The 16,033-nt window shown below is 37.6% G+C and overlaps 1 long non-coding RNA gene across 2 annotated transcripts in view; it reads right to left on the reverse strand.

Annotated features, from left to right (window-relative positions):
* LOC137630844 (uncharacterized) overlaps window positions 1-16,033 on the reverse strand; it is a 112,117-nt gene that overhangs the window by 76,016 nt on the left and 20,068 nt on the right. The window contains exon 3 of one of the 2 annotated variants that reach the window (XR_011041774.1): window positions 13,210-13,430. The exons of the other annotated variant lie outside the window; for it this stretch is intronic. This is a non-coding gene — a long non-coding RNA (uncharacterized lncRNA). Of the gene's footprint in view, window positions 1-13,209; window positions 13,431-16,033 lie in introns of those variants that run through there. 2 annotated transcript variants of the gene reach the window in all.

Here is a 16,033-nt window from a genome sequence, read left to right on the forward strand (position 1 = left end):
CTATTACTTGAAACATGCATTATCATAAACTTATAGATGGAATATATTATTTCATAATTTTATAATACTGTAAATTTTTTCATCAAAAACAAATTTCTTCAGGTTAGCTTATTTTGATTAAGCAAAAACCTCTAATCACTGTATCATAATTATAGTATCACAGTAGTACAAAATTAAACTACAATCTATAAACTACTGTATTTGCCTAATAGGGAATAAATCATATAATAAATAATTTTAATAATTTAAATATAAGTAGTTATTAGTTAGGTATATTCAGTAACACTCTCTCTCTCTCTCTCTCTCTCTCTCTCTCTCTCTCTCTCTCTCTCTCTCTCTCTCTCTCTCTCTCTCTCTCTCTCTCTCTCTCTCTCAAAATTTACTAAGAAATGAGAAGTCCCCTGAAAAAGAAATCAAGAAAACCAAATAAGATGAAATTGGTACTAAAGATGAATAGATGAAATTTCAATTTTTACAAATTTTGTAATGTAAAAAAATCTAAGAATTTCTAATCTGAAAACAATTACGGTATCAGAATAATCACATTCACAGTTAACATTGGATTTCATTTCAATAATTGATTTGGACTAATTACACAGAAAATTTGGCTTTAAGGGGAAACTGACGCAAAATTTTATTTCGGACGTCATTGCGACACTTTATAAACTTTAGCGTCAATGCATTAAGCGTCGATGAAATGGTCGTTAGGTCATCAATGCAATGGCGCAATGGCAAAACTGGTGACGAATGTACCCAGGACTGAGTATGGCTACTTATTTTGAGGACTTATGGTTGAAATCATCTTGCTTGAATTGTGTATCAAGTATCGCGCAGAGGAAAATTCATAATATCTATTGTATATCAGTATTAATTAGGAAAGATAAACTACAAATCTCAAAAATAATTTGTATTTTTCCTAGGTATACAAACATGAGCCATTTTAATAAGGAGTCTTCCTTAGGAGGGAGGAAGTCCCAATGGCAGGAAAAGGCTGTCTGTTTGACCCTCAGCCCAGAGCCTGGCCCCGATACCATGTAGGGGCATACCTAAATAATCAAGTTATGTTATCCCTACTCAGTAAAGAAAGTAATATGCTTTGAAACAGACAATCAACATGTATTATGAAATTGTAGCTATATTTTATAAGGTTTGATTTAAAAAAATTTCCTCACCTGCTTGAGTGTCTACCTGTGCTAATACTCCCAAGCCCACGAGAGTTAGGATGGGGCAAAAGGTTACTTACATTTGGCATCAAGTACTAATAAGTAACAGATGAGTTGACACAAGGATAATTGTGCTGCAGAAGCATAGTTTCTACATTAACTATTGGACAGCTATTCCAGGGCCTAGAGTGCAGGTGCCTTAGGTCTTGCAGGCGCTGGGTGGCTTTTGTGGAAAGCAATGTTTGTGACACGACCACAGATGTCACGAGCCCTGCATGAGGCCCTGGAAGACGCTTCTCCCAAAGCGTTTATAAACCTCACAATAGTCTCTAACAGTCAAAGAGAAATGGTACTTTCTGTTACTCTTTTCTCCTTTCATCAAATCTTGACAAATAGATTAGAGACACCGGACACACAAAGTACAATCTTTATCAAATAGAGACTCACTGCCCCAACAGGGCATAGTAGTAAATCCACTACATCATCAGTCACCTCCTTGAGTGATGAAAGAATGAATCAAATCACTTGTCACAAAAAGGTGGATTTTAGGTCTTACAGGAAGCTATGGTCGTAGCTAGCCCATGAATATTGAGCCATTGGAGTTGCCACCGCAATAACGTCTCCAAAGGATTTGAAAGCTCCATTAATAGCCTCTCTATTAGTGTCTACCGAGTGATTATTACAAAATGCTAAGGTTGTGGCAACAACACAAAAGTTATGGGGTTTGGTAGGGGCCCCATTCGATGCTTCTCCTTGATATAATCTCTCATAACCACTTCTCAAAACCAGAAAGGGATTGTGATCTCAGACCCTCCCTTCTTGTTTGACTTGTGCTAACAAACATGATAGGAAAGGTCAGGCAGTAGGAAACAGTCCTCTTAAGGTATAAGCAAACTGCCCTAATGGGACAAGGTAGCAAACAATCTGAACCATCAATTATACCTCCTTTTATGCTGATATTGTAAAAGCCAAATCTGATATTATTAATAACAGCATTTTGGATCTTAGCTGTAAATTTTGTAATGAAAGTAAATGACAGAACTTTCCACCCGCTGGAGCATGAAAAAAGATAAGATAGGTTGTGTAATTTGCTCGCTCTTTGATGAAACTAGAGCTAAATGGATGACTGTCGGCAAGAAGCCACAGATTGCATAACACCTCCCAGTCATCTGAGTACAGGGAGGATCTCCAAAGGTGACAATATGGCAGAAAAGACTCGCACCTTTGTAAAATATAATGTTTCACCTGGACACAAATACTGAATAATCTGCTATAATCATAAATGACGAAGGATCTGGATCCAAGTGTAGATCCTGACGGGATTGGTTCCTATTGAGGAATTCACTTGAAGCTCTTTCCCTTCTCTGGAATCTCTTTCTGTTCCCTGAGAAACTGACTTGCAAGCAGAGGATATTGACAAAAATCTGTCGTGTTACATTCTGTTAACATAAATTCATAATACGACTGTGAAGAAAGAAACAGATTAACATACTGTATTTCTTAACCTAAGAATGATGAAAATTAGATCGTTGCAATTAACCATTATTTCTGAAATAATTGGTTTTGTTCCGCTATTCTCCGCTCGAAAATTAATTATATTCACGATATGAATAAAGAGAAAGATCTAATCCCTGTTTTTTAAGTGATAGCTAGTCATGATAAGTCAGGAGATACTATTTTGCACTCACTTAAATAATATTAACGTAATGTTCTAAGCTGTTAAAAAGCGAAGATTCGTTGTTATATTCTGACGGTTTTACCGATGAATATCTGGAGAATCTAAAATCATGAAAATTTTACCTATATTAAGTCCCTGGATGCATTGCAAAAAAAAACATAACTTAATGTTAGATGCATGTTTGATACAAGAACGTGTAAAGTTAGCGGTGCGTTCAGCTGCTATTCTAACGTTCAGGTGGTTCGCGTATATTGGAACGCACGGTACGTTCCAGTGGATTTTTTATCAGATGCTTCTCCGATACCTTGTGGAAGAACGCATGCAGGGATTATTTGTGAAACTATGAATGTAGCGATACTCTACCACAATTACTCCTATAATACATAATTTGTTGATTTTTCCTACAACTACGTATTTCTTTCTTAGGAGAGGATAAAACTGTGGAACCCCTTGGGGTAATAGAAACAGTTGTGAATATATTTTTTACTAACTCCTTCTCAGAGGAAAAGTACCTGTATGAAAATATCAGTTACATGGGCTTAAAAATTGATGCTGTGTACTATTTGGCATATATTGTTGTGTAGCATGAGGAGAGGCAAATCTTCCTGGTCAGAGAAGTCTCCCTGATCTTCTATAACTGAAATAAAGAGCTGACCACCCTAACTTAGCACACACAGTATTTGTATGCGACAACACGGAATCGGATACATTTAAAAAGAGCTAGCAGAGGAGAGCATCGCTTCCTTTCTCTTCAAGGTTGAAAAGCTGTATAAAATAAAATAAAAGAAATATCATATTTGATAAATATTGTATATACATAGAGGCTGGAAGACAAATCCTTTCAGCTTTCTTCTCCTATGTTTACATATCTTCCCCGTTGCGAGGCAGCCATTTTGTTCACCTCACAAGTGCAATTCACATCACACCTTTTTCTCTACCTATATGAATGATTGAGATCAAGCTCTATATGGGTGACCTTCAAGAGAATCCCAAATTATCATAAATACTGGTTTAGCACTCGCTAGAAAGTCCCAATCTTGGAACAAAGCAAACAAACATCCCATTGATACGGTGCAACCATACATTGGTGCTATATCCACCAGTTTTCTTCGATGTGGTTTCATATATAATTTAAGTATTTCATTAATAGTTGGAACTGCTGATAGACTGGAAAAATATTAAGTCGTCGTTTCCTACTGAGAATACAGACCCCAACCCACAATCACAGACGCAAAGCCATCGTAATAGACCCCCACCCCCAACCAAGCATAAATTATCACTCGTTTTTATTACTTATAATGCGTTCGTGATATGAAATTATCCAGACAATCTATAACCAAGCAGGTCTGTCAATCCCTAGATTGTTCAGGTATGAATGAAAAATCAACTGTTGAATAAGAAATTGAATAAATCTTTGAACACACTAATACAATGGTGCAAGTACTGTAGATCGGTGTCAAATACATGCCTGAACCCTAAGACTAGAAGATTAAGGCAAATGCAGTAGTTTTAAGGCAATGCAGAGACCAAGAATAGACACTGGTGCACTGTGGTAATTATTAACCCTTTTACCCCCAAAGGACGTACTGGTACGTTTCACAAAACTCATCCCTTTACCCCCATGGACGTACCGGTACGTCCTTGCAAAAAAATGCTATAAAAATTTTTTTTTCATATTTTTGATAATTTTTTGAGAAAATTCGGGCATTTTCCAAGAGAATGAGACCAACCTGACCTCTCTATGACAAAAATTAAGGCTGTTGGAGCAATTTGAAAAAAATATACTGCAAAATGTGCTGGGGAAAAAATAACCCCTTTTGGGTTAAGGGTTGGAAATTTCCAAAGAGCCTGGGGGTAAAAGGGTTAAGGAAAGATCAAGGCCCAATGTAGAAGGCTGTGGATCGTCAACAGAGGATTCGACTGTTGTTGTTGTTGTTGTTTGATATGCACTTTAATAAGAAACTTTTAGAGAGTTCGTTAAACAGTGTTCTTCTTTTTTCAAGGTTTATGTGATTGGGAGCAAAATCATATCAACAATAATCTGTTAACTATATGCGAGTATAATCGTAATACTGTCGGGACCTTGAAAACAGCTGACAAAAAAACCAAAATAAAAACAATCTGTAATTGCTGTTATTATACATCTTGAATTGCTAATAGAAAAGTACAAAAAATTATTAAACGAAGTTCAGATAACATAGAAAACCATAGTTATTTAGACATCTTTCAGTTCATATGTGTTATGTTGTCGGCTAAAGCTACGGATCAGCTGACGAAATCGAAAGACATCTTAATCCCTGCCTATGATCGAACATAGATTTAAGCAAATAAAAGTTTATGTTGTGTAGTGTTTATCTGACACTTTCTAAAGAAACAAAAATTTCTGTTAAATCTGTTCTATGTGTGTATAGTAAGATACCTGTGAGAGAGAGAGAGAGAGAGAGAGAGAGAGAGAGAGAGAGAGAGAGAGAGAGAGAGAGAGAGAGAGAGAGAGAGATCTGTTCTGTGTGTGTATAGTAAGATACCTCAGAGAGAGAGAGAGAGAGAGAGAGAGAGAGAGAGAGAGAGAGAGAGAGAGAGAGAGAGAGAGAGAGGGAGAGGGAGAGGGAGAGAGAGAGAGAGAGAGAGAGAGAGAATGTAGTCACATACCTAATAATAGCTTTAAAAGAAATGCATGAAAACCATATAAAATTAATTCTAAATAAATAAGCATGACATAAAAAGGAAAAAATGTAACAATCTGTTATCTAATTACCAAAATGCAAGAAAAATGAATCGCAATTATGTTTGATATGTGTAGTAGCATTGTGCGTTCCTACATACCAGAAAGTGCTGTTCATTGTTTTTTTTAAGTTGAATAAGAACTTGTTGATATAACATTAATTGTAAATAAATGATTATTAGATTAAAAGGAAAAATATGTAATGATCTGTTATTTATTTACCAAAAGGAAAGAAAAATAAATCGCTAATGTGTTTGATATACCTACATCGTTGCATTGTGCATTTGTACAAACAATAGTTTTGTTTATTGTGTTTTTAACTTAAAAATTTACTTAATGATATAGAATTCATTGTAAATAAAAAATCATGAGATTAAAATGAAAATATATATATGAGAGAGAGAGATTGATTGATTGATTGATTGAAAATTTTCTGGCATCCTGACATCTAAGGTCATTGATGCCTATAGCATTTATTATATATGAAAATTAAAAGAGAATTCAATTAAAACCATAGAAGTTAAGAAGTCATTACAATAGTTAAATATCTTCCAGAAGACCTGCTTCTGAAATAAAGCTAAAAATACCACTAGCATAGTAGGACACATCATGTCCAAGAATCTTGGCAAGGATGAACCTGCCATCCTCACCTCGAGCCTCAAACAGATATCTATTTCTTAAGTTAGTAAAATTAGGGCATTCGGTCAACAAATGCCTCACTGTTAAAGGTACTAAACAGTCCTCGCAATACGGTTGGTGTTGGCCCTTCAGCAGAAACTCGTGTGTCAACCGAGTGTGACCAATTCGGAGGCGACAAAGAGTCGTCTCCCATTTTCGGAGTATCATGTTATACCTCCAAGGTGATATGATATTTGTTACTTCCCTCATTTTATTGCCATCTTGACTATCCCAGTGCTGTTGCCATTTATTACAAACCAATTTCTTGATGTAAGGTAGGATATCATTACAGGGAATGGGATGCCTCCTTGGTAGCAACTCGGATGCCGCATTCTTCGCCAGTAAATCGGCCTTCTCATTCCCAGACACACCTACATGTGCTGGAACCCAACAAAATCGAACTGTTATACCTCTCCGTCCAATATTAAAAAGCCATTCTAAAATCTTTAAAACTAGAGGGTCACTAGAATTAAAAACTTGTAAAGCTTGAAGAACACTCCTTGCATCACTAAAAATGGTAAAATTACCCTCCTTTTCCAAAGCTATTTTCTCAATAGCAGTTAGTATGCCATACAGTTCGGCAAAAAATATTGAAGCAGTTAGAGGAAGTGCACCTTTACAATTAAAATCATTACTATGTACTCCAAATCCAACGCCAGCATCAGATTTGGAGCCATCAGTATATATAAAAGTCGATCCCCTATGTTCTTCGACATGTTCCATAAAAAGAGACCTGGATTCTAAGTCAGTCATATTCTTCTTAACTCCAATAAAGTATTTACAATAAGATATGTCGTAATTTCCATGGAGGCGTTGATGATACCTTGAATGGAAGCACATTAATTCTAATTAAATCCAGATTGTTTAATAATTGTTTCACCCGAAACCCAAAAGGTTGAGGAGATTTTGGGTGCAGCTCAAAGTAGGTTGAGTGTCTTACAAGGCTTGCAGTCTGAAAGGCAGAAGAATTAGGGAGTCTTTGCAATCTAAACCAATACCGAATAATAGAGGACATTCGGTAAAGGTCTAGAGGCAACTCCCCAGCATCAACAAGGAGACTTGTGATAGGCGAAGTTCTAAAGGCTCCTGTGGACAATCTAATGCTAGCATGATGTTTGAATCTAATATTTTTAACCGGCTTGGGGTTGCTGACGAGTATATTTCGCATCCATAACTAATTTTGGAAAATATCAAGGCCTTGTATGATTTTAAAATTGTATTGCAGTCTGCCCCCCATGATGTATGGGACAATACTTTTAAAAGATTCATAGCTTCAACACATTTAGCTTTTAATGCTTTTAAGTGAGAAACCCATGTAAGCCTACAATCAAATATCAACCCTAAAAATTTAGCTTCACTTGCACATGGGATCCGTTGACCTTTGATGTATATATCCGGGTCTGGATGTACTCCCCGTATACGACAGAAATGGACAATTGTAGTTTTACTTGTCGAGAACTTAAATCCATTCATATCGGCCCGATGGATAATTTTATCAATAGAGAGTTGGATTTTTCTCTCAACCATTGCCATTCTGGCCCCAGCAAATGATATGGAGAGATCATCCACAAATAATGTTGCGAGAACATCCCGAGGAATGACTGATGATATCCCATTAATTGCTAGAGCAAAAAGGGTTACACTCAGCACACTCCCCTGAGGAACACCTTCCTCCTGGCATTTACTCTGTGATAGAGCTTCCCCAACTCTCACTTGGAAAACTCTATGTGAAAGAAATGACTGGATGATATTGGTAGCTCTCCGCTCAATCCGCACTCATGGACTCTTTTAAGTATACCGTATCTCCATGTGGTATCATATGCCTTTTCAAGATAAAAAAAGACTGTCACATGGTGCTGTTTGGAAGCAAAGGCTTCACAAATGGAGGACTCAAGTTGTATCAGCACATCAGTCGTTGAGTGCATTTTCCTGAATCCACATTGAATGGGTGATAAAATACCCTTCTTTTCAAGGTACCACATCAGTCTTACATTGATCATCTTTTCCATGATTTTGCACAAACAAGATGTCAATGCAATTGGCCTATAATTTGCTGCTAAAAGCTTGTCCTTACCGGGTTTTAAAAAGGCTAGAATAATGGCTAGTTCCCAAACACTTGGATAACTATGATCATGCCATATTCTATTAAAAATGCTTAAAATAAATAACTTTGTATTAAAATGTACGTGTTTAATCATTGCATATGGAATTCCATCGGGTCCAGGGGCTGTATCGTTACACATAGCAAGAGTAGAATCAAACTCTCTTTCAGTAAAAGGAGAATTATATGACTCTTGCTTTCTTGTTGCAAAATTTAAAACTTTCTTTTCTTCAATGCTCCTATACTGGTGACCAGGAGCTGTTTCACACTTGCAAGATACATTTGAAAAATGGTCAGCCAGGGCATTGCTAACTTCGGTTGCTCCAGTCATATACTGGCCATTTATCTTTAACACTGGTGGTGGGTTTGGGGTGAATTTGCCTGCTATCTTTTTGACTTTCCTCCACACAGATGAAGTTGGTGTTCTACTATTAATGGAGGAAACAAATGACATCCAAGACTGGCGCCTAGCTTCTTTCATGGCACGGCGGAACTGTGCTCTACATTTCTTGTATATGACTAAATTCTCCTCAGTACAGCGCATGCACAATCAAGTTAAAGACTTTCTTGTGGCTCTGTGCAGGGCAGTTAGTTCAGATGACCACCAGGGGACTGGTCGTCATCTGAATATCCCTGTTGTTTTGGGAATGGAATTTATTCCTGCTGTATGAAGAGTTCCATTGAGTAAGTCCATGGCATCATCAACACTTTCAAACTGTTCTGCATTTCCTTCAATTTCACTTAGCTCCCAAAATCTATCCCAGTCCGCCTTATCAAGATTCCATCGAGGCGTTCTCTGTAAAGGTGGACCATAGTTGGTGTTTGTAATGATTGGTGCATGATCACTAATATGCCAATCATCTAATGTTCTCCAATTAAAATCGAGAAGACGGTTAGAGCTTGCAACTGATAGGTCAATGCAGGACAAGGTACCTGTCTGTACATGAAAATGTGTGGGCTCTCCTGTATTGAGGAGTCCGACATCTTCATTCTCCAAAATTGACGAAATAATATTACCCCTTGCATTTGCTAAAACATCACCTCATAAAGGATGTCTACTATCAAGGTCTCCTAGTAAGAGAAAGGGTTGTGGGAGTTGTTTAATCACTTCTACTATATTATCATATGAGATGTTGTCATTTGGAGGCAAGTAAAGAGAACAGATTGTGTATTTTCTCCCTATATCAATCTGTACAGCCACTGCCTGCAGAGGGGTACAGATAGACAAAGATATTTGGGGAACATCTCGACGAACGTATATAAGACTTCCCCCATGGCTCCCTGCTCGTTGATCATATGGTGTCCTATAGCTAACATACTCTCGAGGACAAGGAGTATTAGCATCGAGCTTGCTTTCTTGTAGACATACTGTTATAGGGGAGTGCTCACGTATGAGGAGCTTAAGTTCTTCATATTTCGCCCTTAAACCCTGGCAATTCCATTGCAGAATGAAGGAAAAAACTATGGTTTATTTTTTGGAAGACACCTTAGATGAAGTCTTCCCATTGGCAATATTTGATCTAACAATATTTCCCGGAGGTAACTCTAGAGAGGATCTTGATATAGTGGGTTTTGTGTTTCTCTTTTTCTTTGTGTCCTTTTGATCTAATTGTTGAGGAGGATGGTGGACCTCAACTTGAATTTCTGATTGGTTCAATTTACCTTCTAGTTGTTCAGAAACATCAGCAGATAAGATATCATATTTATTTGAAGTCGTGACTTTAATGTTTCTTATGGTAGGAGGCGAGAGAGATGGAGGTCTCTCTCTTTTTCGATTAAAAGGTTGTGATCTATCAGGTTTTTGCACCTTCCCCACTACAGGTTCACCAGGTAAATTGGTTTCAAGTGCAACCTCCATCAGATCAGGCAAGGACACGGCCTGTGAAAGGTTTGTACTATTGTTTAAAATCGGAGTAGTTGGCTTTTGAATAATTTTCAGATCTTTAAGTATCCGTTTTGATTTTTCTACAATTTCTGGATATCGATTTTCGATGGGCCTTTCAACCTCTTTAACTACTTTCATTTGTCTCTTTATCTTAGAAGTAGAGATATAATTTTCATCTGTGTGGTTTGGCAAGTTTTTCTTCAGAACCATTGAAAAAGGTTGCCCTGGTCTTATTTGCTTTTCAAGAGCTCTTTTACGAGCCTCTTTAAAAGTAACCCTTTCCATGGTCCTAATGGCCTGTATTTCTTTTTCAAAAATAAACTTTACACAGCTTTTAGATGTAGCTGGGTGTGCTTCCCCACAATGTATGCAATTAGGGTTTTCTATGCATACTCCACGACTACTTTTTCCACAGTTGGCACAAACAGCTGGCTTATTGTTTAGTTTTTCTTTACATTTCTGGCTTAAATGGCCATACATTTGGCAATGATAACATCGCAATGGTGAAGGGATATATGGTTTTACTTTCAAAGATAGCCAACCAGCTTTAATAACATTTGGTAATCGGCATTGATCAAATGTTATAATCAGAGTAGCAAGAGGGATACGTTGTTCTCCAACTCCCTTTCTCATTCTGACTACTTTAACTACTCCTTGATTTTTCAGTTCATCCTCAATTACTTTTTCCTCTATATCCAACAATTCTGGAGCATATATCACACCTCTACTCTGGTTGAAAGTAGGGTGCGAAACGCATTTTACGCTAAGACCATTCAATGTTGTAAGTGTTTTCAACCTTTCACCTTGTACTGGGGACAGTGTCTCTATCAAGAGACTTCCATTTCTCTGGAGTAGAATTTTTGGCTGCCCTCCACATAAAGTAACTACTGTATTTCCCTATTAGCTTTAAAAACATTTATACGCTCATTTCTTCCGTTTTCAAATTCCAAGATAAAAAAATGTTCGTAATTCACTACTTCATAGTGACCAGGTAATACTTCTACTTTTCTATATCTTTCTGTACTGTCATCATTTTCACTCTCTCTCTCTTCTTCTCTAGCGTTTTATTATTCACATGACGTGAATAAGGTTCCAACGTTACAATGCTAGAACCCGAGTTAGAGCTGTCTGTACCGAGGTCCATGTTTGTATTTTCCAGGTCGTCAACAGAGGTGTTGGGTTTTTTTGAAAAAGCAAGCCGGGTTATCCACCTCTTATCGGAGGATGTCAGTCCTCCTATCCCATGTGATCCAACACGAGAAGAGGCTTCAGCGGGGACCAGTCCTCTATTAGAGAGGGGCTGCCTCTCTTAAGGTGGGCGTACACTGGTCAGTGGGGGTAGTTAGCCCCTCCCACCGTCGACTCCAATGCCTGGCGTCACCCATTACCAGCAAATATGGGTGACTTAAAACCAAATCACTGGAGCCCGACTCTTAACAGACTTGGTCTGCACCCAATGGGGTCTGCCAGAGGGTGATGGCGTCTAAATTGGCACAGGTTGAGATGGAATGCCGTCCATCCCACACTGTGCCAAATCCAAAACAGTATCCAAAGTATAATCGAACATGCCAAAGTCATCAACAATATTGAGCCCAAAAGGAAGAGATGGGAGAAAAAAGACATAATCAAAAGTAAAAGAGAAAGTGCTGACTGATTTAGTTGGATCGACAGCTGGGCACCGAGGTCCAATGGGAAGTAGTTCCCACTGTTCATTAGAGCCCAGCTGCTAATCCCTAAGCCCCCCATCCTCATCAAGGCTTCAGCATCTGGGGGGGGGGAGAGAGAGAGAGAGAGAGAGAGAGAGAGAGAGAGAGAGAGAGAGAGAGAGAGAGAGAGAGAGAGAGAGAGAGAGAGAGAGAGAGAGAGAGAGAGAGAGAGAGAGTGGATGGGGACAGGAGCGAGGCAGGCGACAGCCGACAGTGGTGAGAAGAGTGATGCGTCATTGTAAATGTACACGGGTAATAACTTATTTTACTATAAAATAAATACAAGTAGAGTAAAAATGTGTGTTTTTATTGTTTCTGTGACCTTCAAACACATCAATGTGTTTGTTTCAAGTTTCATAGTAACAAAATCCCAAAATAGACAGACTCCCAATTTCAAGGAACGTAACATACCCTATTACCATTATTTCTTTTGGAGAAATTATGTTCCGTTAACTCGACATCTCCATGAACATAACCCTCATGTTAACAGGGAGTTAACTGTATCTATCCATTGTTAAAATTTGGTGAAAATCCTATGTGCCAATTTCTTTTGAAATCACAAATTTTTAAGTAATTTGTATTTTCCTAACATACTTACCTAGAACTACCTTCTTAGGAGTTACTGGTAACTCTACCTAACCGACCAGCTTTTTGTATAGTTCACTCTCTTTCTGTTTTCTAAGGGGTCAACCTCAGGCGGAGTGATATGTTTCCTGAGGCGACCCGGGGTCGGGAAGCGTGCTACCTCAGGTCGGCGACTCCTCAGTACCCATCCTTCCCCGAGAACCTGCAGGGTCGAGTAGTACCTGTTCCAACGAAACTTACTGAGGAGTCGCCGACCTGAGCTAGCACGCGTCCCGACCCCGGGTCGCCTCAGGGCACATATCACTCCGCCTGAGGTTGACCCCTTAGAACTAGGTAAGTAACCGTGTTGGAACAAAATAATCTTTAAAATTGTGGAAAATGCAAATCCGGATCTAAAATCTTGATCTGGTATTTGCATCATCTCCAATAGTTAATGGAGATGTCAATGGTCTAAGATCTATCTATGGTGAAAATTCTGTCAAAATCCATTGGGTAGTTTTGATGTAATCCTGTCCATTGATACAGTCAAATAAATAGATAAATAAACTGACTTGATTTTATAACCTCCTCAAATGACAAGGTTTTTTGTACAGTATTCGCGTAGGAACAAACTAATAACAATATCATAATTCCAGTTATATCAATGCCTTACCGCCACATGCTCAGTATCCAGATGACAAAATCTCTTGGGTACATGCTGACGTCGCCTATGCCTCATTCTTCGTTTCCTTCTGCTCTTAAGAGTATTTGCATCTTGTCAATTTTTCATATAGAAAACCACAGCTAGTAGAACACAAGTGCAAGGGAGGGGTTAAGGGGCAGCCCAAGCCCAGGTCTCTGAGGACCAAAATCCAGGTCTCAAGTTGGAGCTGGAAGGATTTCTATTCCGATTTTCAATTTCAGCTGATCAGCCTGGAATGAAATATCAGATTAGGGGCATTTTAATCTCTTGCCAACTCAAAGGGTAATACAATAGTCTTACTAATTAATCAACATCTACAAAATCTATTAACTGTTCTATTTAATGGTCTACAAAATATCTGCTGCTGTGCTGCACTTCAAGATGAATGTAGGTATAGTAATCTTTCTCTAAAATTAAAATTATATTACAATTATTTGATGACAACCCTCAATACGTTCTACTTGAGACTAACACATCTGTATTATCTAAATCACTTAAATATCGGATTGATTTTTTACATGTGGGTTGTCTCAAGTTTTTTATATATATATAGATACTATAACCCTACAATTGGATACAACTTGTGCCAGGCAATGGTTGCTGATGATTCAATAGGTAGACCTATAGGCTACCTCAAATCTTCACCCCTTAGCTCACAAGGATGGTGAAGTTGCAGACACTACAAGAAACTATCGAGCTTGAGCAAGTCTCGAACCCCAATCCAAGAGATAGATAGGCAGGGATGTTTACAATAAGCTACTTCAATCTAAAATGCTACCTTTAAAATCCTATTAAGAAAACAATTAGAATTGAAATGGTATGTCAAGAGGAAGGCAAAAGAGATGAGAAGTAACTGCTATTATTCTGAGATTGTCATACAGATCATAATCGAACACAAGCGTGAGAGCCTTCGATTAAAAGTATCTTTGTGAATATGGCCCTGATTACTTTCTTGAATATTCACTATTATTATTATTATTATTATTATTATTATTATAATTACCTGCTAAATTGCAATACTAGTTAGAAACTCAGGATGCTATAAGGCCAAAGGGTCCATGGTGAAAATAGCCCAGTAAGGAAACAAAGACACATAGAATAGTGTCCCTGAGTGTACCCCAAGACAGAGAACTCTCACCCCGAACAGTGGAACACCAGGATACAGAGGCTATGGCACTACCCAAGAGAAGGGAACATTGCTTTGATTTTGGAATGTCTTTCTCCTAGAATAGCTGCTTACCATAGCTAAAGAGTCTCTTCTATCCTTACCATGAGGAAAGTAGACAATGAACAATTACAGTGCAGAAGTTAACCCTTTGACTGAAGAATTTTTCAGCTATCATAGTGTTGTCAGGTGTATGAGGAAAGAGAAAAATGTGTAAAGAATAGGCCAGACTATTCGGTGTATGTGTAGGCAAAGAAAAAATGAGCCATAACTAGAAAGGGATCCAGGGAAAGTGCCCAATAACTCTCTGGCGGCAGTATTTCACCAAAGCGTTTTTTAGCATTGTTGGAATTTTCTCATTCTTGAATTGGTGAAATCACTTGAGAAAACATTTCCAAAGAAAATATTTTTCCTGATTATGTTATGTCAAGTGTAATAAACTGAACTAATATCTAAGTCTACATTATGACTTTTGAGAGAATATTTCACTCATTCACCTAATAAAGCAAAATTATTACACAATTTTAGGGTAAAAGAACTTCAAAAGTTCTGCAGCGAATGTTTTTATGTTGAACAGACTGATATAGGTCTCTCATAGTTTATTTATGACAGATCTATTTTAGCATTGATGCTGACCTTAAGGTAATTTATATTGATTCTTAATTATTTCTCATGTAGTTTATTCATTTCCTTTCCTCACTTGGCAATTTATTCCTGTAGGAGCCCTTGGGCTTGTAGCATCCTGCTTTTCCAGCTAGGGTTGTAGCTTAACTACTCAGAATGACAATAATAATCATATATCAAACAACCTCTGAAGACAGTAATAAACATGATAAAGACAGTAGAAATATTCTCAATAATTAAAGATTCCAAAGATGAAACTTAACAGCCTTTAAGTACAAACTTCTCCCTTATGATAAAATGTATATGTATTCATTAACATTGCTTTCCACATTCTATGCAGTCTTTTAGCTTTGTTTCCTTTGCCAGGGTGGTTATACAATGACCTGCATTTATTATTATTATCATTACTATCCAAGCTACAACCCTAGTTGGAAAAGCAAGATGCTATAAGCCCAGGGGCTCCAACAGGGAAAAATAGCCCAGTGAAGAGAGGAAATAAGGAAATAAATAAATGAAGAGAACAAATTAACAATAAATCATTCTAAAATAAGTAACAACGTCAAAACAGACATGTCATATATAAACTATTAACAACATCAAAAACAAATATGTCATAAATAAACTATAAAAAGACTCATTTATATATCTGTTTGTCTGTCTGTTAGCATGTATACGGCAAAACTTCTTTCGGGATTCTCGCCAACTTTAACAACGGATAAGTATTAAGCTCCAGGAGAACCCATTAGATTATGGAGGTGATCCAGATCAAGATAGCGACTCTAGTTATTATTGTTATTAAGATACGTTAAAATCCTTCACGGTCAACATATGAACAAGGGAAAGCTCGGTCCGTAGACTTGAGTCAAATTGACACTCTTCATTGATGGAGGTCTGAAATGTCTGATTGCTCTTTCTACTACTTGTTTCAACCTACAACTTTACAGCAAAGTTTAACCATTACACCTAACAAAACCAACCAGTTGGGGAACAAAATACCAGGCTTAAAATATAGGTCCTCAATTTACAAACTTAATTGGTTTCAAG

The sequence above is a fragment of the Palaemon carinicauda genome, chromosome 39 (genome assembly GCF_036898095.1).
Source record: "Palaemon carinicauda isolate YSFRI2023 chromosome 39, ASM3689809v2, whole genome shotgun sequence".
NCBI classification, from domain to species: Eukaryota; Metazoa; Arthropoda; class Malacostraca; order Decapoda; family Palaemonidae; genus Palaemon; species Palaemon carinicauda.